At 42.6% G+C, this 22541-nt stretch overlaps 1 protein-coding gene and 1 non-coding gene across 2 annotated transcripts in view; one reads left to right on the top strand and one right to left on the bottom strand.

Moving 5' to 3' along the window:
• The window catches only part of LOC132383851 (uncharacterized), a 112441-nt gene that overhangs the window by 67815 nt on the left and 22085 nt on the right, over positions 1-22541 (top strand). The window lies entirely within an intron of this gene.
• On the bottom strand, positions 6223-6294 carry trnag-ccc (transfer RNA glycine (anticodon CCC)). Its single transcript has one exon. It is a non-coding gene; the product is annotated as a tRNA-Gly (tRNA).

The raw sequence follows: 22541 nt of genomic DNA, 5'->3' as shown, positions 1-22541 counted from the left end.
AAACTCCATAATAACGCACAGATATCTTCCGATTTAACATTTCTCCTTCTTTGGCTGGTTTTAATGTTAATATTCAAGATTTCAGTGTGTTGCAGCTGTGCATCGAAATATACCTTTAGCTCTAAGTTTTGTGAACTGAGATATGTTGTGTCGGAAGAAGCAATCTCCCTGTGACAATTTTATTCCCGCTATAAGTACAACCTTCAGCGTTCTCAGCTACAACGGTGGGTCCGTTTAAATGAGTCGTTCGATAACCCGCCCACTGGTATCTCTGCTGACAACTTCGGGAAATTTGCAGCACAACTATTGGTCTGTTCCGCCATTATCCTTCAATCGAAGGGCAGTGACGGAGCCCGTGCGAACCATATTTCCTCTATCCAAATTGAGACCAGCCTGTCCCGGCATAGGATCAGAAAATGAGGTTCACTCAATCCGCTTCAATGCTTCTCTCCGCATGGCTCCCAAGTGAAACGGATCAGTGTTTATGCTCCTGAAAACAACTCTGCTTTCCTGCAGTTAATTTAATGGCGATTTCGATCCTGTCTCGAGGAAAATGTGGTCTTTCCAAATGCATCTCCTGTTATCTGGTGGGAATGGCAGCAGCTGATTTAATCTGCACTATCATTGGTGTTGTACTCGATCAGATCAATAATATTTATTTTTTATGCCGGTCCTTTGTTCATTCCATTGGTTTGCTCCGTGACATTTGCCTGAGCGTCGCAAACATGGACTGTTCTGTTCGGCTCACGGTGGCTTTCACGTTCGATCGCTGTATTGCAGTTTGTAGTCATAAGCAGCGGGAGCGATACTGCACCGAGAGGACAACGACTGTGATAATAATAATTGTGGGTTTGGGGAGTTGTGCGAGGCGTGTTCCATTGTACTTCTGGCGATGCCTTTTGAAAGCGGAATACCTTAATTTACCGTATGGAAATCATACTGGTTGTATAACTCCATTACTACACCTTTATTTCCAATCGGCTTGATTCTGTTGTTTAATGCTTTAACAGTCTGGCATATTATAGCGTCTAACCGAATCCGCCGGGGTCTGAGGATCAGCAGAGGAAATAAGAATACAGAGCGAGGGAACCGGCGAAGGTCGATGATTTTGTTGTTAGCTCTATCAGCCAACATATTGTTGCAGATCCCCTTTATTTAATATACTTCTAACTGGCAAATTCAGAATTACTTTTACACAGAACAATATTTGAATAACCTGAGGTACATCCTGGTGTGGAATCATGTTGCAGTTTCTCAGTACCTGCACCAACACGTGTATCTACACTCTGTCACAGGGGGAATTCAGAGAGGACATGAAGAGTGGCGTCAAACATCTGCTTACGTTGGATGGCCGGTTCTGTAGATAAAATGCAAATCGAATTGAAAGCTTTGACGGGAGTTCAAACAAAGTTATGCATAGCTTATATGTCTGGTAAATGTGACGCCAAGTGAGCGAATGCCAGTAGTTTTCCTTTTCTAGTGAAGTCAGCATAGTTAGTGTAAATAAATGGGTCTCGTACCAACGAATTAAGAGGAGCTCATGTGATAGTTACATTAGCAAAAAGTGTATTCAGAATTTCCTTTAATATCGGAATATGGGTCAACGAATTATGTGAAGCCAGTCTGATTTTTCTTACACTGGTAAAATTCTATTCCCATTCACAGGATGGTCGATTGTTCCAGGGATATCTGTGACAGCTGGAGTAATATTCCTGGAACATGAACACCTGATGTCAGTTAAAGTGAGCTGGTAAATCTGCAATTTCATTGTGCCAGTGCAATGAATGTGACTAATGCCTTTTCGTTCAGACAGCGTGTGGTACCTTCCAATGACTGACAAACGAAGCCCTAGTTAGACCCATGAATGGACTTGTTCAGCAGAGTTAATGTGAGCGCTGGTTCAGAATCGTAGCTGTGGCTTCCCACCTTTTCGTGATTAAGGACGCCAGAGGGGGAGGCTGCAGAATGGGGTTGTAATAAGTCCGACATAATGGAATAGCAGTACAGACAATGGGCCGAATCGCCAGATTATGCTGATGGACCTTACGGCAGAAATTAGGCCCGGACAGAGGTAAAATGAGATGGTGCAGAGACGGTAACTGAGGAGCTGACTGAGGAGAGGGCAGTGTCTGTTGCAGAAGACCGTGTGTAGAGCACAATAAAAAAAGATGCTTAGTTGGCATTCTGCCTTCTGAATCGAAAGCTACTATGTGGTAAATATAATTTTTTTTTACCAATGCTGTAATAACAAAACCAATCAAGCGAGGATTTGATGTGCAACTTATTTGGCAGAAACGTGCTAATTTCCTATATTTCCTGTCACAGTAATCAACAATTCTATGTCTGCGTATCAGAAATAGTTTCTTTACCGCGGATGTGCGAATAGTCTGCTCCAACTACTGCCTTTCATGGGTATTAACAGGTCCTTCAAACGAACGAGAACTGGCGCTGCACTGGGGGTGTTTTTTATTGCCACGTTTCATCAAAATTTAAGGACGATAACATATATGTGAACATATATTATATTCGCATAACGATAACATATTTTACATATTTAAAATCAACGCGACAATCATGTTGATAAGTCAAATCTGACCCTTGTCACTTGGGTTGAAATAACCCGTATCCATGGTAGCCGGGGAGTGAGGCGGAGAAATTTTAGGTTTATGAGCCAGAGTGATGAGAAGATCCCAACGTGGGATTGTAAAGATGAGAAAGCAAAGGCGGTGGACAACGTTTCATGGGGATCTAATAAAGGGATGGGGCTCCGCATTCAAATGTTCATCCGGCACTGATTCCGGAATAAAATAACGAAAACAAATGGTGGCGGGCAGAGTTTCACAGGGGCCTAATCATGGAGTGGGATTCCCTATACAAAATATTTATGTAACACAGATTCTAAAATATAATGTCATGGGATTGTCGCCTGGAGACAACAAAAAATTCTGGCTCGGTTTTGTGTAATGAAGATACAATAAAGGCATTGAAAACCGCACATCCCATCCTACACACACACACACACACACACACACACAGAACGAAGCATTATAATGCAAAGTATAAAGCATTATAGAAATAAGAGGTAAGAAATAGGAGCAGGAGTAGGCCATCATATCATCGAGTCTAGTCTGCCATTCAGTAATATCACGGGTATCTGGCCGTGGCCTGAGTTACATGAATTTAGCCTTTCCCCCTATCTTCAATTCCTTTCTGTGCAAAATGCTGTCTAACTCTGTGTTAAATGTACCTAACTACTTATATCCTACTTCCTCCCTGGGCACATCGTTCCGCTGATGCGCTGTTCTCTTCATCTCCATCCTAATTGTATTCCTCAGTTTCTTGAGTTATGTCCCCTCGTTCTTTTCTCATTTAACAGCCGAAACAACTTTCCTGTTTCTATCTCATCTATCCTTCTCGGAGTTTTCCGTGTTTCTATAAGATTTCCTCTGAATTGCCTGGATTCCGCCGAGCATAGTCCAAGGCAACTCAATCTCTCCGTCATATGGTTACAACTTCATTTCCGGAGCGAGCTGGTGAACGTCCTCTGAAAACCCGGACACGTTGAGTCAGATATGGAGACCAGAACTACCTGTGCAGGTGACAGGGTGTTCAGACCATAATGGACTGCAACTTTAACTCGCACGTCCGCGACAGAGACGCCTCTCTGCGTAGTAGGCTGATTGTCTTTTATGCACGGTTCGATGTACAAAACGACGTGGCAAAGAGAAAGCACCTTACGAGGCCGTGGGGTGTTTAGACCACGATTTGCCTCCTCGTTTGTAATCAGAATAGTGTCTATGACCTCAGTATTGTTTTATCTTAGTTATATAGACTGTCCGTCCATTTCCTGGGAAAATAAATGTGATAAATTTTCATTTGTTCTCCCTAGTCTCCTTTGGCTCCATTTACAGATGACCACGCTGATGTTGTCCTTGCTATTCTTTTGTTCTTAATATATCTGTAGATGCCCTTGGGATTCTCCTTCCCCTTGACTGCCAGAGCAGCCTTCTACATTCCTTTCGCCCTTCTGATTTTTTGCTTAAGTGTTGGCTTTAATTCTTTGCATCATCAAAGCGTCATGCGTCCCTCGTCTCTGATGTATCAAGGTGCACACTTGTGTCCCAGTCTATGGCACAGGGAGAAATCTTCAAAACTATCAAAATATGTCGGCTCATCATTCTCAGTCCCAGCGCTGGCTATTAATTTCACTTTCTACAGAAAGAAGGAGCAAGTCGTTGGTCTCCATGGCCCGGGACACCGTGTCTACATCTGTATCCCACAACCAAGTTAATCATGTCTTTTGAACATTTTTGTCCCGCGTATCCACCTTTGCCTCGCCTACCACGCCCCAGTCACTGGGTGTCGTCCCGTAGCCTCCCATAACTGAACAGGCTGAGGCGCTTGGGAAGCGGAAGAATCTGAATGTCGCCAGCTCATCTGGGACAGAAGGACTTCATGGCAGAGATATGAAAGAGTAGCTGAACGGTTGGTGGAAGCGTTAGTTGCTCCTTTTCAAGAATCACTAGATACAGAAGTGTTTCCGGACATTGGAAAATTGCAAATATCTCCACACATTTTTGAGGAACAGAAGTGGGTAACAGTCAAATGGCCTGATTTCAGTGTTTACCATGACGTCAGACTCCATTATTAAGCATTATATAACGAACAATGTATTTTCTAAGTGACTGATTTACTAAATAGGGAGAAAATTCAAACATTAGAGGTACTAATGAAGCTGGGTGTCCTTCTGTGATTCAACTGTTAACACTGCGAAGTCACTTGCGTGGAATTGAATTGAATGAACTTTATTAATTACGTCCTTCACATACGTGAAGAGTAAACATTTTACGTTACGTCTCCGTCTAAATGTGCAATGTACAACATAGCAATATGTAATAAATAGTATGTACAACAGGACAGTCAATATAACATAGAAATACGATTGTATCAGCGTGAATTAGTCGGTCTGATGGCCTGGTGGAAGAAGCTGTCCCGGAACCTTTGGTACTGGCTTTTATGCTGCTGTACTCTTTCCCGGATGGTAGCAGCAGGAACAGTTTGAGATTGGGGTGACGCGGGTCCCCAACGATCCTTCAGGCCTTATTTCACACCTGTCTCTGTAAATGTCCTGAATACTGTGAAGATCATATCAACAGACACGCTCGGCTGCCCGCACCGCTCCTTGCAGATTCCTACGATTGAGGGAATTACAGTTCCCATCCCGGGTAGTGATGCATCCATACCGGATGGTACCCTGTAGAAAGTCTTTACGATTTGGGGATCCGTGTTAAATTTCTTCAACCGTCTGAGGTGAAAGAGACGCTGTTGTGCCCTTTTCACCACGCAGCCGGTACGTACAGACCTCGTGAGATCCTCGCTGATGTCTGTACCGAGTAACTGAAAGCCGTTCACCCTCTCAACACAGATCCATTGAAGTCAATAGGGGATGCCTACTTTGAAGAAGTGTGAATCTTCTCATCGATGAGAGTTCAGTGAAACCCTCTCTCACTGCTCCCCCTCTGTGATCTCAGCTCTTTTTTTCTGCTGCGTTTCATTACCAGCTGGGTACCTCTGCGCTGTCCGGAGGCCGGCGCTCCCGACTGCTGCCGCAACGGGCTCAGTGGGATTTGAATCTGTTCTACGTGTTTCGGTCACATATACCGAAATACAGTTAAACGCTTCTCATCCTCACTGTTCATAGAGATCAAATCATTACACAGTGTATTGGGAGAGAACAAGGTGAAGCAATAACAAAATGCAGAATAAAGTGTAACAGCGAAAGGGAAAGCATAAGGTGCAGCTTCATGCCGAGGTGGATTGTGAGGTCAAGCGTCCGTCCGATCTAACGGGAAACCATTCAATAGACACAGCAGTGGGACTGAAACTATCCCTGAGACTGTGAATTGTGCTTTCAGGCTTTTGTACTTTCTGCCAGATGAACGAGGGGAACGAGAGAATATCCGGGTCGCGTTGTGTCTTTGATCACGATTCTGCCTGTTCGATTTGACCAGAAAGTGTGCGTTTCCTCGAGCCGATTCCTTGGAACTAACGGACTTCCCGGGTCTAATGTTGTGTTTTTCATTCAGTTTGGGGTCCTGGCTCTTCCAACATGAGGGATCACCACCATCGTACATGAGGGATCCATCTGATCCAATGGAGTGAACTTCATTCACAGCAAATTGCCCGTGAATTCTGCGTTCATAGTTCTAAAAGTGAACGACCTGCGATAGCCGGGAATCGAACCCGAGTCAACTGCTTGGGAAGCAGCTATGCTCACCACTATACCACCATCGCACCCCGATACAAACGAGATTCGGATACTGAATGTTCTCTTGTGCTATAAGATTCTGTCACTCGAATATCATTTTCTGAGCTGTTTTCTGAAGGATCATTCCTCTCTCCGTTGCAGTTCCTATTCTGATCACTGGATATCGCGACATTCCGACAGACCGGAGAAACACAGCACCTGGGATCCGAGTAAATGGAGAATCGACCCGAGAGATTCGAAGGGCTGCAAATGGTTTTCTGCTTCACGTTTCAGGAAGGGGGAAACAACTGCTGATTATAAATGTCCGTTCAAACAACACGCAGTTGGATGCTAATGGGAACCCTTCCTTTGGCCAGTCCTTGAACTCAGTAAATGACTGAATCACTGAAGAATGCTGAGACTCCTCCAGTCACACAGTGAGGAGGGGATGAGTAAAAAGCGCCAGCTCTACACTCAACGGACAAACATCAGAATGACTTTATGAACTCTCCTGAACCCTGACATCCGTATGAGATTCCACACTCTTGTTTATACCTCGTTAGTTCAATCCCCGCCTGTCACGCAGGAGACCGGGGTGAAATTTACCGATGGGGAGAAAATTTTCCTGCTTCACATGAAACCGGTATGAGAAGATGGGACAATCTAGTGTGCAAATAGCCCGGAACTGGAGAGTTTCCCGAGAACGAGAACGTTCTGTTCAGCGTTTTTTTTCAGTCATCCCTCATCGTGACTGTATCTCAACGCTGTTCGGCGTTACACTCGGTGACCAAATCCTTCACTCCGAAACATTAAACAGGGGCAGTTGCTGTGAGATATGAACTTCCGCACTTTCCCAGCACTCCTGCCGACGCTCTCAGTTTGTCTGGGTGACTGTGTGGAGAAGACAGAGAAAGGAACAGCTGAAACACTTTGGAGAGAACGATACCATGCGGACGTGTTTACCGCCGGGCGTAAAGCCACGCAACCCCTCCTGCAACACAGGACCCTCGGAACAGACGCTTACAAAGTGCACTGGAGGAATGTACGCTTAAATTTTGTGACGATTTTACAACACGGGTTGCGTGGCTCGGCCCCTAGACCTGATTCATAGGAGAACACATGAAGAGGGTTCGAGTTGCTGACAGTGGCGGTTGATGATGCTGGTTGTGAATGCGTGGGAATGTTGGGAAATAATGTATGTTCAGGTGGGGGGGGGGGGCGAGTGTCTAGAAAAGGAACCGGAACTGAAGAGTCTGGTGAGTGCGGGTGAAGGTTGGAATGAAGTTGAATCTAGATCTGGAAAACGGAAGAAAGTTGCATAATCTGGGAATGATTTCAACTGATCGAGAGGAAGGGCTGGATATTTTGAAAAAAAAAATGAAATTCAACTTCAAGTTACAGTATTGTTTAAATTTGACCCGGAACAACCTTCTTTTATCAATCCCATTAAATTAACTGTTGCAACACGCAAAATGCTGTAGGCACTCAACAGTCCAGGCAGCATCTATGGAAAAGAGTTCAGTCGACAATTCATGCCGAGACCATTCATCAGCCCCGATTTCCTCCAGCAATTTAACCAGAGAGTTGAAATCTGCTTTAGGGATTATAGATTGTGCTCAACATTAAGAAGAGTTTAATAGCAATTACTTCTCATTTGATTACGAAAATACGTCTAGATACATCTGATAAAACTAAGAAATACTGGGATGGCGAGTCTGTCGGGACCCTGGGGACTTGTGGAAACTGTAGTGATTTCTTTTGAACTTACAGAACTTACCTTTAACATCTTGGACTGTTTTTACTGTGCCCATAGTCTGTTTTTTTTAATCAATTATGCTATTGTTTGCACTGTTGTAACTATATGTTGTAATTATGTGGTTTTGTGCAGGTCTCGTAGCTTTAGTTTTTGGTCTTGTTTTTGTCTGGTGGATTTTGGAGCTCCTTTCCGGGGAACGTGCTAAACGCTAGCGCGATATTAATACGCAGCAGCCTCTCCGGACTCTGGATTGGGGATTGCCAAACGTTACGTGGATTTTCTGGTGTAGTCTGTTTTGTCATATGTTTTTGTGTTATCATTCTGGGGGAATGTTGTCTCATTTTTTAACTGCATTGCATTTGTGGTTTCTAAATGACAATAAACTGAATCCGAATCTGAATCTGAAAAAGAATTTCAGATAACTTTATCTACAGAGAAATGGGAGAAAATTCATAAACTATTTAATACTTCTTCAATGTGTGCCAGAGACACTTTGATACAATTGATGGTGCTTCATAGAGCTCATATGTCCAAAGATAAGTTAGCTCGTTTTTACCCTCATAAAAATCCTCTTTGTGGTAGATGTAATTCTGAAGTAGCTTCCTAGAAACATATGTTCTGGTCTTGTCCTCTTCCAGGAAAATATTGGAACGATATTTTTGGGATTATTTCAGTAGTTCTGCGCTTTGATTTACAACCTCATCCTATTACGGCAATTTTTGGACTACCAGTGATAGACTCCAGTCACTTATCTTCATCAGCTTGTCGTTTAATTGCATTTGTGACATTAATAGCCAGAAGATCCATTTTACTTAAATGGAAAGCTTTCAGTCCTCCTACCACTCCTCAATGTTTTTCCCACACGATAAGATATCTCAATTTGGGCTAATAATAGCAGTGGTACTATGGATCCTTCGGTTGAATTTGAAGAAACTTGGAGGCCGTTTATTCCATATTTTCATATCATGTAATTCGACTCTTTCTGCATCCTCTTTTTAGATTTTTTGTTCATGTATACAGGAGCAGAGTTAACAAAAATTAAAATTTTAACCAATGAAACATGGCAGCACATTCTTTGTTTGTTCTTTTTAAAGTTTAGTTTTTCTTCGTCTGGGTTTTTTTCTTCCCTTTTTATAAATATATTTTTTTCATGGTTATTTACTGAGAGATTGGGAGGCTAAACACTATTTGCTATTTTAAGGATGTGTTTTTCCATGTCAAACTTTATTAATGTAATCCTGATCTCTATGTACCATTATCAATATCGATAACCTTATTAATTTGAAATGTAATAAAAGGATTGAAAAAGAAAGGAAGAGGAGGTGATGTGCTAATCGTGACTCAAGATAAGAAAGTGTGAGAAGGCGTTATATTTGAGTGCTTTATTTGGGTAAAAGTAAGATAGAATCTATGTTGCCTCATGAAAATAGAGATATTAGTGGTGTTACAACCGGTGTTCTGGTGGAGATTTCGATAGAGGAGATGAAATCATTAAATCTCATTTACTGGGAGGCAAGGTAGAGAAGGTAAAGAGATTGCAAGTTGATAGAAATGGAGAAAGGATGGAGAGTTTAACTGCATTGATATATGTGTTGTAATGGACAAGCTTATATTCCACCTCTGCTTCGATGTTACCAATGTCAGAGTTTTAGGCATATTGTGGCAGTATATCATGGGAAACTAAGTTGTAGAGAGTGTAGTGGGAACATAAGTATGAAGAAAGTGAAGCTGGAAAGTTTAATTATTGTAATTGCGAGGAGAACATAGTGCAGTTTATAAGGATGTGAGGTGCTTAAGAAGGCAGCTGGTTGATAAGGTTATAGTAAAGTGTGTCTTATGCAGATGCCTTGCGAAAAATTAAACCAAATGTTGATCAAGTATTACCAGTTGGAAAACAGAATGTGAAATCAGTGACTATATGTCGCATTACTAAAGTTCCATTACTAAACATATTTTACTTGTTGATACACTGAAGCATGTGATGTTTATAAAGCCTGTGGTGATTTGTACTGCCCAGTTACCGTTCAGAGAAAATTAAAGTTATTGTGAAAGCTGCTGAAAAGCGTCTATTCATAACTGGCGTCATGTGGGAAACTGTAAATGATGCTTTAATAGGTGGGTGTATCTCTACTTCAGTCTCCTTCTGCGGATAAATAATGGGATTAAGAATATTGCAGTGGAACGCGAGAAGTCTGATTGTCAAGACATTAAGACATTTATTTCGGATTTATCAATTTCACCCAATATCATATCTATTCAGGAAACCTGACTGTTACCACGTTTATGTTTCCCTTTGCAGGATTATGTTGTAATTAGATGTGTTAGGTTAATCGGTAGAGGGGGTGGTGTTGCAAGTTTAATAAGGAAAGGGATCGGACATAGAGTTCTGGATGTAAATAAAGTGTGAGGCACTTGTAGTAGATGTATTTGATTCAACAGTTAGGGGTTTTAAATTGCTAAATCTCTTGTGGGAAGCTTTTCTTTGATTTGCTTGAATGTATACGTAGAGACAGAGGGTGAAAGGTCTCAAGTTATCCATTCGAAGTCGGTTGCTGTGGCTTTACTGTGTTCACTTTCCAGAAGTGGCTGCGTGACCCGGGCTTCACTAGAAGAGAGATCAAGTCAACCAGCAGGGCTGTCACTGAGGCAGCAGAGAAAGGATCATCATGGGAGTGGACGTCCGGAGTGGCAGATAATCGGACAGTGTTTCCATCTTTTGCAAACCTTCCAGTAGTTGCATAGACACCTGAAGAGTAGACGATCTGTTGGATCGAAGCGACCAACAATTCTGAGAGACAGCTGCCAAGTTTTTAAGCTTACCAGCTGGAGGTGGTGCTTTAGCACTGCCGGCCCGCCTACTCGAGGGAACCTTGATCATAAGCGGGCCGAAACTCCTGAGGAGAGGTGACAGATCAACTGATGATCCCACTGGCGACAGCACAGGTCCCTTAACATTTTAGTCCAAGTGTATTTTCAATTCAATTCTAGCTCCAGCTCACTAAGGATGGTGTGGTGTGGGGATTTTTGTGCACATAGTTCACTGTGGGGCCATTCATGGAATGGTTTGTTGGTAAAGGAATTTTTAGTTATTTCTAACCTTTGTGCCTTAATGATAGGAGGGCTATGAGATTTAATGTTTATAATAGGCTGAAAACTGCTGTAGATTTAACTCCAGTATCAAGCATTCTGGTTGGAGTGAGTGATGTCATAGGTGATGAAACATTGGGGAGTGATCATTATCCTATATTTTTAAGCTTGTGTTTGGAGTTATATAGGGGACCAGAATCTGCTTTTGCGAGTTGGAATTTTGGTAAAGCAAATTGGGAGAGTTTTTATGTTATGAATGTCGGTCAGGGCTGAACATCGAAGATTATATGGATTTCTGCAATGAATGGTTTATGTCATATTATTCATCAAACTGCTGTGTAAGTGTCTCCTGTTAAAATGGCATTGGTAGGATGAATACAGTACCATGGAGGATGGAGGAGTGTGCAGAGGCAATTAGGGAGAGACATAAGGTGGTTGCGAGAGTTGGGAATTATCACTCTCCAAGTGATCTTATTAAGTATGAAAGGCCACAGGGTGTGGTGAGGAAATTGTTGAAGGTTCTGAAAGAGGTTTACTGGAGGTTATCTTGTGATAGTGTTGACACGACATTAAACTTAGAGATGTTTGGGGAACGATTAAGAAAATTGGGGGGGTGGGGGTTGTTATTAACTCATAGAATTAACATTCCAGTATTGATCTAGAGAAGGCTAAGCACCGGCTTAGTAATTCTCTGCAATTCATAATCAATATAATTTAATTTTAAGAGCCTAAATGATGTAAGGATGAGGTTTTAAGTGAATCCGCTGATGTATTGGAAGCCATCTTTAGCAGTGATAGTGATGTATAGTTTTTTGTGCGAATTTAAGAAAGGTTTTGATAGTACAGGTCAGACGGCTCCAGGAAAGGGTGATATATGTTATTGCATGTTTCAACAGATGGCTTACAACTCTTGAGATAATATTACCATTTTTGGATCATATTTGGAGCTTAGGCCATCTTGGTTCCTCAGAGAAAATGGTCCAAAACCTGGAAAGGCCCATAGGATCCTTCTATTTATAGCCCAATATCATTAGGGTAAACTTATGGAACGTATGGTAATAGAACGATTGAATTTTATTTTGGGAGAGAGAGGTGATATAGCATTTTATCAGTGCGGATTTTAAAAGAGCTGAATGACATTATGTTTGGAAGATGATATTAGGAAAGCACAGGGAAATAAGGAAGTTGCAAAATGCAGTATTTTGATATTGAAAAATCATATGATATGTTATGAGAGGATTAAATTATGGAAATTTGGAGTGAGAGGAAGGATGTACATTTTTTCCAAAGTTTTTTTATGTAGGTTCCAGGCAGGTAAGGGTGGTTAAGGTACATTTGGGCTTCTATGTGCTGGAGAATGAGATTGTAGTCCTTATTTTTTAATATTATGACTACTGATACTTTCTCTGAGATAGGTACTGGTGGGAGCGGGGATATCAATTTTTGCAGATGAATGGATCTTAATGGATTAGAGGTAGAAAATTCAGTTTAATTGTAAATGGAATGTGATTCGTGATTAATAATGTTGAACAGCGGGTGAATAGATGCAGGTTTAAGCTTTCAGTAGCTAAAATATATGTGTTTTACAAAGGATCAATACATCTCTTTATTTATCCATATCATCCTCAATATTAATTGATCTGAAATTTTATGGTCAAACTCTTGACTGAGTGTCAGTGGTACGATTTTGTGGCATGTGGCTGGTTAATGAGCCGACATGGAAGCAACATGTAAAATACCGATCCCTGTAAAATAATTGCTAAATGTAAAGGAGCACTGTATATCCTTGGGTGTCTGTGTACGTATTCTTGGGGCCCTACTGGCCCATCACCGTGACTCTGAGGGGGAAGCGATGCTACAGAAATCCACCGAGCTGCTCATCCACAAACTTCCCTTCCAGCATCAGGTGCAAAAGATCACGCAAGACTTCAAAACCGATCCACGCTTCCAGAGCTCAGCCATCAAAGGCCTGCAGGAGGCCAGCGAGGCTTATCTGGTGAGGCTCTTTGCACCATCCACACCAAGCCAGTCACCCCTGTGCCCAAAGACATTCAGATGACCCACTGCATCTGCCAGAAGCTAGCCTAAGCCTGGCCTCAGCACCAAACACAACAAAAGGCTCATTTAAGAGCCACTGATATGGCAGATGAAAGGGTTGTCTCTTCCTGCTCATTACACTATTGCAGAGATGACACATATTATCCCCCTGACCTCTCCCTGTCGGGGCTTTGGGATTGTTTAATGGGGAATCCCAGCTCTCACACAAACTGACCTACTTGTTTTGCTCTCAGTCTATTTCACCACCACATCGATGTCACCCTTTAGCCTAAGACCACCCTCCACACAGCAATAACTCCACCCATCTCACACTCAGTGTGATCTTACTGCTCACGGTCCCTACATCCACTCCCAAATCACTCAGCCATATCACAAACAGCAAAGGTCCCAGTACAGATCGAAGTGAAACAGCACGTCACCAGCATCTGATCACAAAACCGCACTCTGCCATCACTCTGTTTCCTATTGCAAAGACAGTTCTGGATCCAATTTCCTAAATAGCCAGACTGAGGACCAAATGAACCGTATCAATAAACTTCGATGTGACGGCAGACCTGGGTGAGGATGGTCAGGAAAAATAAACTAGACTGCGTCTGTAGAGAAAACAAATTGAGTAAGTCCTTCATTCCAAGTAGGAAAAAAATAAGCAAATAGAAAATAATTAAAATAAATGCTGCAGATTCTGTAGTCTGAAGCAAAAGCAGAAAACAGGAAACTCCAGACCTGTCAGATCACCACCTGTACCAGGAAAATATTTGGATCTGTAACAAAGCAGGAAATTATTGCAAACCTACTAAACTTCAAACCATCAGGCAAACTCAACAGGGTTTGGTGAAAGTGATTGCACGTTTAACAAGTACAATCGAGTGGTTGGAGCAGTAACACCAACTGTGGATAAAGGGACCCAGGGACACACTGATCTGAGATGTCCAGGACACGTTTGATAAGCCGCTCCATCACAGGGGGTTGGGGAAAATGAGTGCAGACTGTGTTAAACTTGCTGATGACAAACAGAGATGGGAAATGATTTGTGAAGAGCAGTGAGGAGTATTACAAAGGGTGATGTGATTGGACCCAGGTCTGGCAGCTGGGATATTGTGGGGGAGGGAGGATGTGAACTTGTACAGTGTGACAGGAAAAATAACTAATACAGAACATTCTCTAATTGTTCAAAGGCAACAGGGTCTGGTGGTGCAGAGGGAACTTGGAGACCTGGTGCATCATTCACAAAAGTCCATTCGCAGCCTCAGACGGAATTCGGAATGTGGACTGAATGTATATGATGAAGGGGCTTCGGCCTGAAACGTTAACTCTGTTTCTCTATCCACGGGCACTGCCTGACATGCTGTGTGTTTCCAGCTGTCTCTGTGTTTTACTGGAATGTCAGAATTCCCATCTTTGAGTCAATCATTGTTCCAGATTAACATTATTAAGTTTTAGGAGATTTCAGCAGAAATTTAGAGAGTTTATGTGTCAGGTATCCAGAGTGTTAGGTGTAAACTTTACAGACTGATCAGTACCAACACTGTGCGTCTGAAGGTTTATCCAAGCGCTGTGTTTCTGTTCTGTTGCGGATAAACCATTGGAAGTTGGTGGTTGAGGGAGAGTGAACGTGGAGCTGGACGACGAGAGGCCGCTTTCAGCTCTGTCTGTCATACTGACTGTCTCCTCCCCTCCTCGCCTCTCTCTGCGCGATTTTCGGGAAGGTCGGGACACTGTGTATAAAAGGAGACAGCAGCAGTTGGTCTCTGGAGACAGACTGTCTGGTGATATCTTTCTATAAACCTACTGACTCTCACAGCTATCTTGACTACCGCTCTTCCCACCCTGTCTTCTGTACAAATGTCATCCTTTTATTCGTCGCCACCACATCTGTTCCCAGGATGAGGCTTTCCTTGCCAGAATAACAGCGATGACTTCCTTCTGCAAAGAACAAGGTTTCCCTTCCTCTCTCATTGCTGCTGCTTTCACCCTCAGCTATCCCCCCATTTTCCAGACATTTGCCCTTGCCCCATCTTCTCATTGCCATAACAGGTTTACAGTTCCCCTTGCCCTTACGTACCACCTCACGAGTGTTCGTATTCAGCACAACATTCTACATGAAGTCCACCATCTTCAAAGGGATTCCAGCACTAAACACATCCTTCCACCCACCCCACTCTCCACTTTCAGCCGGGATCACTCACTCCATAGTTCCCTGGGTCATTCTTGTGAACTGCTCTGGAACATCTTTCCTTGGATAAAGAGTCCAGCATTGCTCACAATACTCCTTGCGGATGGACAAACGTCAGCATGGACAAATGGGCCCCCATTTTTCAGATGCTTGTGGAAAAAATAACTTATTTTCATTCTTATGTTTTGCTGATTTTCATGTAATCTTCTTCTCAGATGTTAACAACATCTGCTCCACAATCACCATCAGCACTGGTGCACCACAAGGCTGTGAGCTTTGTCCACTACTCTACTCACTTTATACCAGCGATTGTGTGGCTAAATACAACTCCAATACCATATTTACGTTTGCCGATGACATCACTGTTGTTGGATTTATCAAAGGTTCTGACACATTTGCCCTCAGGAGGGAGATGGACGATCTGGTTGAATGATGCCACAATGACAACCTCTCACTCAATATCAGCAAAACCGAGGAGCTGATCACTGACGACAGGTGGAGGAAACCGGAGATCCACGAGACAGTCATCATCAGGGACTGGAGTTGGAGAGAGTCAGTAACATTAAATTTCTCAGCATTATCATTTCAGAGGATCTGTCCTGGGACTAGCAGTAAGTGCCGTTATAAAGAAGGCAGCGACTCTACCTGCGTATAGTCAGCATGACACCTAAAACTTTGACATATATAGATGCACAGTGGAGAGAAACCTAATTGGATTTATCATGGCCTGATATGGAAACACAATGATTAGGAATGGAAAGGAAAGGTCTACAAGAACTTTGTGGAGATGTCAGGGGCGAGTTCTTTACACAGAGCATGGTGAGTGCATGGAATAGGCTGCTGGCAAAGGTGGTGGAGGCGGATAGCATAGAGTCTTTTAAGGGACTCCTGGATAGGTATGTGAGGCTTAGAAAAATAGAGGGCAATGGATAACAACAGTTAATTTTTAAAACAAATTTTCAAAAATAAAGTACAGGTTTGGCACAGCATCGTGGGCCAAAGGGCCTGTATTGTGCTGTAGCGTTTCAATGTTTCTAACTAGTGGATGCATCCCAGTTCATCACAGGCAAAGCCCTCCCCATCATTCAGTACACTTACAAGATGCACTTCTACAAGTAAACTGCATCCATCATCAACAACATCCTTCATCCACCTCATGCTCTCTTCTCACAGCTGCCATCGGGAAGGATGCACAGGAGCCTTAGGTCCCACACCGCCAGCTTCAGGAAGAGTTTTTACCCTCCAGCAGTCATGGTCTTGAAATGACACAGGTTCCTTCACTGAACTGATTCCACAATTTGCAGACTCACTTTCAAGTATTCTACAACTGGATGTCACAGTAAAATTAATGTTTTATTTGCATGATCTGTCTTTTGCACATTAGTTGTCTGTCAGTCTTTGCTGTTTATAGTTTTCATAAGTTCCGTTGTATTCATTTTCCTGTAAGTAGCTGAAAAAAGTGAATCTGAAAGTAGTACCCTTTTGTGCCAGAGGTCCCAACACACTACACCTCTACTGAACTACAATAAGGAATGCCTATTGTTTGCTCCCAACACCGCATTTTGCTAAGTCAGATAATTTGACTGTACTTGTCCTACCTGCATACAGACAGATCTTACAGAGCAAGACTCCAGAGATCAAGCTTGTCTGAATGGCATAATAACAACAACCTCTCACTCAGTGTCAGTAAGACCAAGGGACAGATTGCAGACTTCAGGAGAGGGAAACCAGACAACCATGAGCCAGTAATCATTGGACAATGAGAAGTGAAGAGAGTCAATTTAAATTCCAGTGTGTCTCTGTCAGAGGATCTGTCCTGGACCCATCATATAAATATTATTGTGAAGAAAGCACGACTGCACCTTTACTTTCTCAGGGCTCTCAGAGATCCAGCATGTCATCGAAAACTTTGCCAAACTTCTATAAATGTGTGGTGGAAAGTGTGCTGACTGGCTGCAGCATGGCCTGGTATAGGATCATCAATGCCCTTTGTGGAAAATCGTACAAAAGGTAGTGGATTCAGCTCAGGTACATCACGGGTTAAACATACATAACAACTGAGCACATCTACATGAAACATAGTCGTAGAAAAGCAACATCCATCATCAAAGATCCTCACCATCCAGACAATGCTCTTTTCTCACTGCTACCATCAAGTCGAAGGAACAGGTACCTCACGACTTGCACCACCAGGTTCAAGGACAGTTACCACCCCTCAAACATCAGGGACCTGAAGAAAAGGGGACAGCGGCATTCATGCAAGGACTCATTTAGGGGCTCTGTTATATTGTTATTTCATGCTCATTACTTATTGCTATTTATTTTTCTGCATTTGCACTGTTTGTTTACAGTTTATAGTTCCTGATATTTACAGTTCACAGTTACTATTCAAAAGATTTACAAAGGAGGCCTGCAGCAAATGAATTTCAGGGTTGAATGTGGTGACGTGCATGCACTGTGAGAATACAATTTACTTTGAACTTTGAACTACATGGTGAGATATGCGCACTGTTATAACAAATGGGAAATGACCCTCGTCAAGTGTCAGATCTCTCAGTGGGAGAGAATTTTGGAAATAGGGATCATAATTCTATCTCCTTTACAATAGCATTGGAGAGAGATAGGAACAGACAAGTTCGAAAAGCATTCTCTTGTAGTAAGTAGGAATTATGAGGCTATCAGGCAGGAAATTGGAAGCTTAAATTGGAAAGATATGTTCTCAGGGAAAAGTACTGATGAAATGTGGCAAATGTTCAGGGAATATTTGTGCGGAGTTCTGGATAGGTACGTTCCAATTAGACAGGGAAGTTATGGTAGGGTACAGGAACCGTGGTGTACAAAGGCTGTAATAAATCTAGTCAAGAAGAAAAGAAAAGCTTACAAAAGGTTCAGAGAACAAGGCAATATTAGAGATCTAGAAGATTGTAAGGCTATCAGGAAGGAGCTTCGAAGGGAAATTAGGAGAGCCCCAAGGGGCCATGAGAAGGCCTTGGTAGACAGGATTAAAGAAAGCTCCAAGGACTTCTACAAGTATGTGAGGATCAAGAGGATAAGATATGAAAGTGTAGGACCTATCAAGTGTAACAGTGGGAAAGTGTGTATGGAACCAAAGGAAATAGTGGAGGTACTTTAATGAATAATTTACTTCAGTATTCACTCTGGAAAAATATCTTGGTGATTGTAGTGATGATGTGAAGCAGGCTGAAAAGCAAGGGCATGTAGATATTGAGAAAGAGAATGTGCTGGAGATTTTGGAAATCATCAATTTGTTTAAGTCACCTGGACAAGATGAGATGTAACCCAGGGTACAGCAGGGGTCAAGGGAGGAGATTGCTCAGCTGCTGGCAATGACCTTCACAGCATCAATGTGGACGGGATAGATTCTGGCGGATTAGAGGGTTTCAGATGTTGTTATTTTATTCAAGAAACGGAGTAGATATAGCCCAGGAATTTATAGACCAGTGAGTCTTATCTCAGTGTTTGTAATTTGATGGAGAAGATCTCAAGGGTCAGGATTTATGAACTTTTGGAAAGGTATCATAAATAGGAGTAGTCGTAGTCAGTATGGCTTGGTCAAGGGCAGGTCGTGCTTATGGTCCTGATTGAATTTTTTGAGGATGTGATTAAACACATTGTTGAAGGAAGAGCAGTAGATATAGGGTACAAGGATTTCTATGGCTTCCACATCCTTCCTGTAGTGAGGAAACCAGAACTGAGCAAGGAATTTGATAAGGTACACCATGCAAGGCTTATTGAGAAAGTAAGGAGGCATGGGATTCAAGGGGACATTGCTTTATGGATCGAGAACTGGCTCCCCCACAGAAGGCAAAGAGTGGTTGTAGACGGGTCATATTTCGCATGTGGCTCAGTGACCAGTGGTGCGCCTCAGGGATCTGTTCTGGGACTTACTCTTTGTGATTTTTATAAATGACCTGGATGAGGAAGTGGAGAGATGGGTTAATAAGCTTTCTGATGACACAAAGGTTGGAGTTGTTGTGGATAGTCTGGAGGGCTGTCAGAGGTTACAATGGGGCATTGATAGGATGCAAAACTGGTCTGAGAAGTGGCAGATGGAGCTCAACCCAGATAAGTGTGAAGTGGTTAATTTTGGTAGCTCAAATATGATGGTAGAATATAGTATTAATGTTAGGAATCTAGGCGGTGTGGAGGATCTGAGGTATCTTGGGAACCGAGTCCATAGGACACTCAAAGCAGCCGGGTAGGTTGACTCTGTGGCTAAGAAGGCATACGGTGTATTGGCCTTCATCAACCATGGAATTGAATTAAGGAGCCGAGAGGTAATGCTGCAGCTGTACAGGAACCTGGTCAGACTCAATTTGGAGTACCTGCTCAGTTCTGGTTTCCTCACGTACAGGAAGGATGTGGAAGCCATAGAAAGGGTGTCAGGGACTTTTCTCCTTGGAGCGATAGAGGATGAGCGGTAACCTAATAGAGGTGTAAAAGATGATGAGAGGCCTTGATTGTGTGGATATTCAGAGGTGTTTTCCCAGGGCTAAATTGGTTGCCACAAGGACACAGGTTTAATCTGCTGGGGAGTAGGTACAGAGGAGATGTCAGGGGTAAGTTTTTACAGAGTGTGGTAAGTGAGTGGAATGGGCTGCTGGCAACCATGGTGGAGGCGTATACGATAGGGTCTTTTAAGCGACTTTTGGATAAGTACATGAAGCTTAGTAAAATAGAGGGCTATGGGTAAGCCTAGTAATTTCTAAGGTAGGGACATGTTCGGCACAAATTTGTGGGCCAAAGTGCTTGTATTGTGCTGTAGGTTTTCTATGTTTCTATTAACTTACTTTAGATTAAAATTTTGGCTTTGACAATATTTTTCCGTAGCTTTCTTTTCTCAGCAAGGGGTCAGTGGTCTAGTTACAATGTTTTATGACGTTATGACGTAGGAAGAAAGAGTGAGGAGGTCCTGAAGAATGAGTATAGAGAGCTTGGTAAGAAGTCAAAAAGCAGGGCCACAAGGGTGGTAATCTTAGGATTCCTACCTGTGCCACGTGCCTGTAAGGGTAAGAATAGGATGCTCTGGAGGATGAACACGTTGCTGTGGAACTGGTGTAGTGGGCAGGGTTTCACATTGCAGGATCATTGGGACCTATGCAAGAGAGACAGGTTACACCTAAACTACAGGGGGACCAATATCCTTGCAGGGTGGTTTGTTAGTGTTATGGGGGGGTTGGGTTAAACCAGATTTGCAGGGGGATGGAACCAGAATGCCAGAGTAGATAGTGGAGCAGGGGTAATCTTCTGAGGTGTGTCTATTTCAATGTGACGAGTATTGTCGGGAAGGCTGACGAGCTGAGGGTGTGAAATGACGTGGATCTATGACACTGTAGCCAATTGTGAAACTTGGCTACAGGAGGGGCAGGACTGGCAGCTTAAGGTTCCAGAGTTCCGATGTTTCAGATGTGATAGAGGCAGAGGGATGAAGGGAGTGGGGGTGGCATTGCTAGTCAGGGGAAATGTTACAGTGATGCTCAGGCAGGATAGATTGGAGGACTTTTCTACTGCGGTCATATGGATAGAGCTGAGAAACAGGAAATGTATGACCACGTTAATGGGATTGTTTGGTTGTCCACCCAATAGCCAGTGAGAATTGGAGGAGCAAATTGCGGAGAGATAGCAAGCAACTGCAGGAAACATAAAGTTGTGACAGTAGTGGATTTTAATTTTACACATATTGATTGGGACTCCCATACTGTTAAAGGTCTAGACAATTTTTTGTTTGTAATGTGTTTTCAGGAAAGTTTTCTAAATCAATATTTCGAGGTACCAATTAGAGATGATACAAAATTAAATCTCCTATTTGGAAACGAGTTAGGACAGGTGACGGAAGTGTGTGCAGGGGAAACTTTGGTTCCAGTGATCATAACACCATTACTTTCAACTTGATCATGGATAAAGATAGATCTTGGGTTGAGGTTCTCAATTGGAAAAAGCCAAATTTGAAGAAATGAGAAAGGATCTAAAAAGTATGGATTGGGACAGGTTGTTCTCTGGCAAGGGTGTTATTGGTAAGAGGGAAGCCTTCAATGGAGAAATTTTGATAGTGCAGAGTTTGTATGTTCCTGTCAGGATTAAAGGCAAAGTGAATAAGGATACAGAACCTTCGTTCTCTAGGGATATTGGAACTCTAATAAAGAAGAAGAGAGACATGTATGACATGAACAGAAAACAGGGAGCAAATAAGGTATTTGAGGAGCATAAAAATTACAAAAGATACTTAAAGAAATCAGGAGGGAAAAAAGAAGACATGAGGTAGCTTTGGCAGTCACGGTGAAGGATAATCCAAAGAGCTTCTACAGGTTTATTAAGGGCAAGAGGATAATAAGAGATACCATTGGTCCTCTTGAAGATCAGTGTAGTCGGCTATGTATGGAATCAGAAGAAATGTGGGAGATCTTAAATGTCTGTATTTACTAAAGAAACTGGCATGGAGTCAATGGAAATAAGGCAAACAAGTAGTGAGGCCACGGAACCTATACAGATTGAAGAGGAGGCAAATCAGAGTAGATAAATCCCCTGAACCTGACAGGGTATACCCTCGGTCCTTGAAGGAGACTAGTGTTGAAATTGCAGGGGCCTGGCAGATATATTTAAAATATTGGTATCTACGGTGAGGTGCTGGAGGATTGGTGGATAGCTCATGTTGTTCCGTTGTTTAAAAAAGTCTCTAAAAGAAATCTGGGAAATTATCGGCTGGTAAGTTTGATGTCAGTAGTAGGTACATTATTGGAAGGAGCAGTAAGAGATACGATCTACAAGTATTTAGATGGACAGGGACTTGTTAGGGAGAGTCAACATGGCTTTGTTCATGGTAGGTCACATTTAACAAATCTATTAGAGTTTTTTGAGGAGATTACAAGGAAAGTGGATGAAGGGAAGGAAGTGGATGTTGTCTACATGGACTTCATTAAGGTCTTTGACAAGGTCCACATAGGAGGTTAGTCAGGAAGATTCAGTCGCTAGGTATACATGGTGAGATAGTAAATTGGATTAGATATTGGCTCATTGGGAGAAGCCAGAGAGTGGTAGTGGAGGACTGCTTCTCTGAGTGGAGGCCTGCGACTAGTGGTGTGCCACAGGGATCAATACTGGGTCCATTGTTATTTGTCATCTATATCAATGATCTGGATGATAATGTGGTATATTGGATCTACAAATTTGCTGATGATACAAAGATTGGAGGTGTCGTGGAC

The sequence above is a fragment of the Hypanus sabinus genome, chromosome 31 (genome assembly GCF_030144855.1).
Source record: "Hypanus sabinus isolate sHypSab1 chromosome 31, sHypSab1.hap1, whole genome shotgun sequence".
NCBI classification, from domain to species: domain Eukaryota; kingdom Metazoa; phylum Chordata; class Chondrichthyes; order Myliobatiformes; family Dasyatidae; genus Hypanus; species Hypanus sabinus.
Note: the sequence above shows the minus strand (reverse complement) of the source record. Positions and strands in the feature narration are given on the sequence as shown.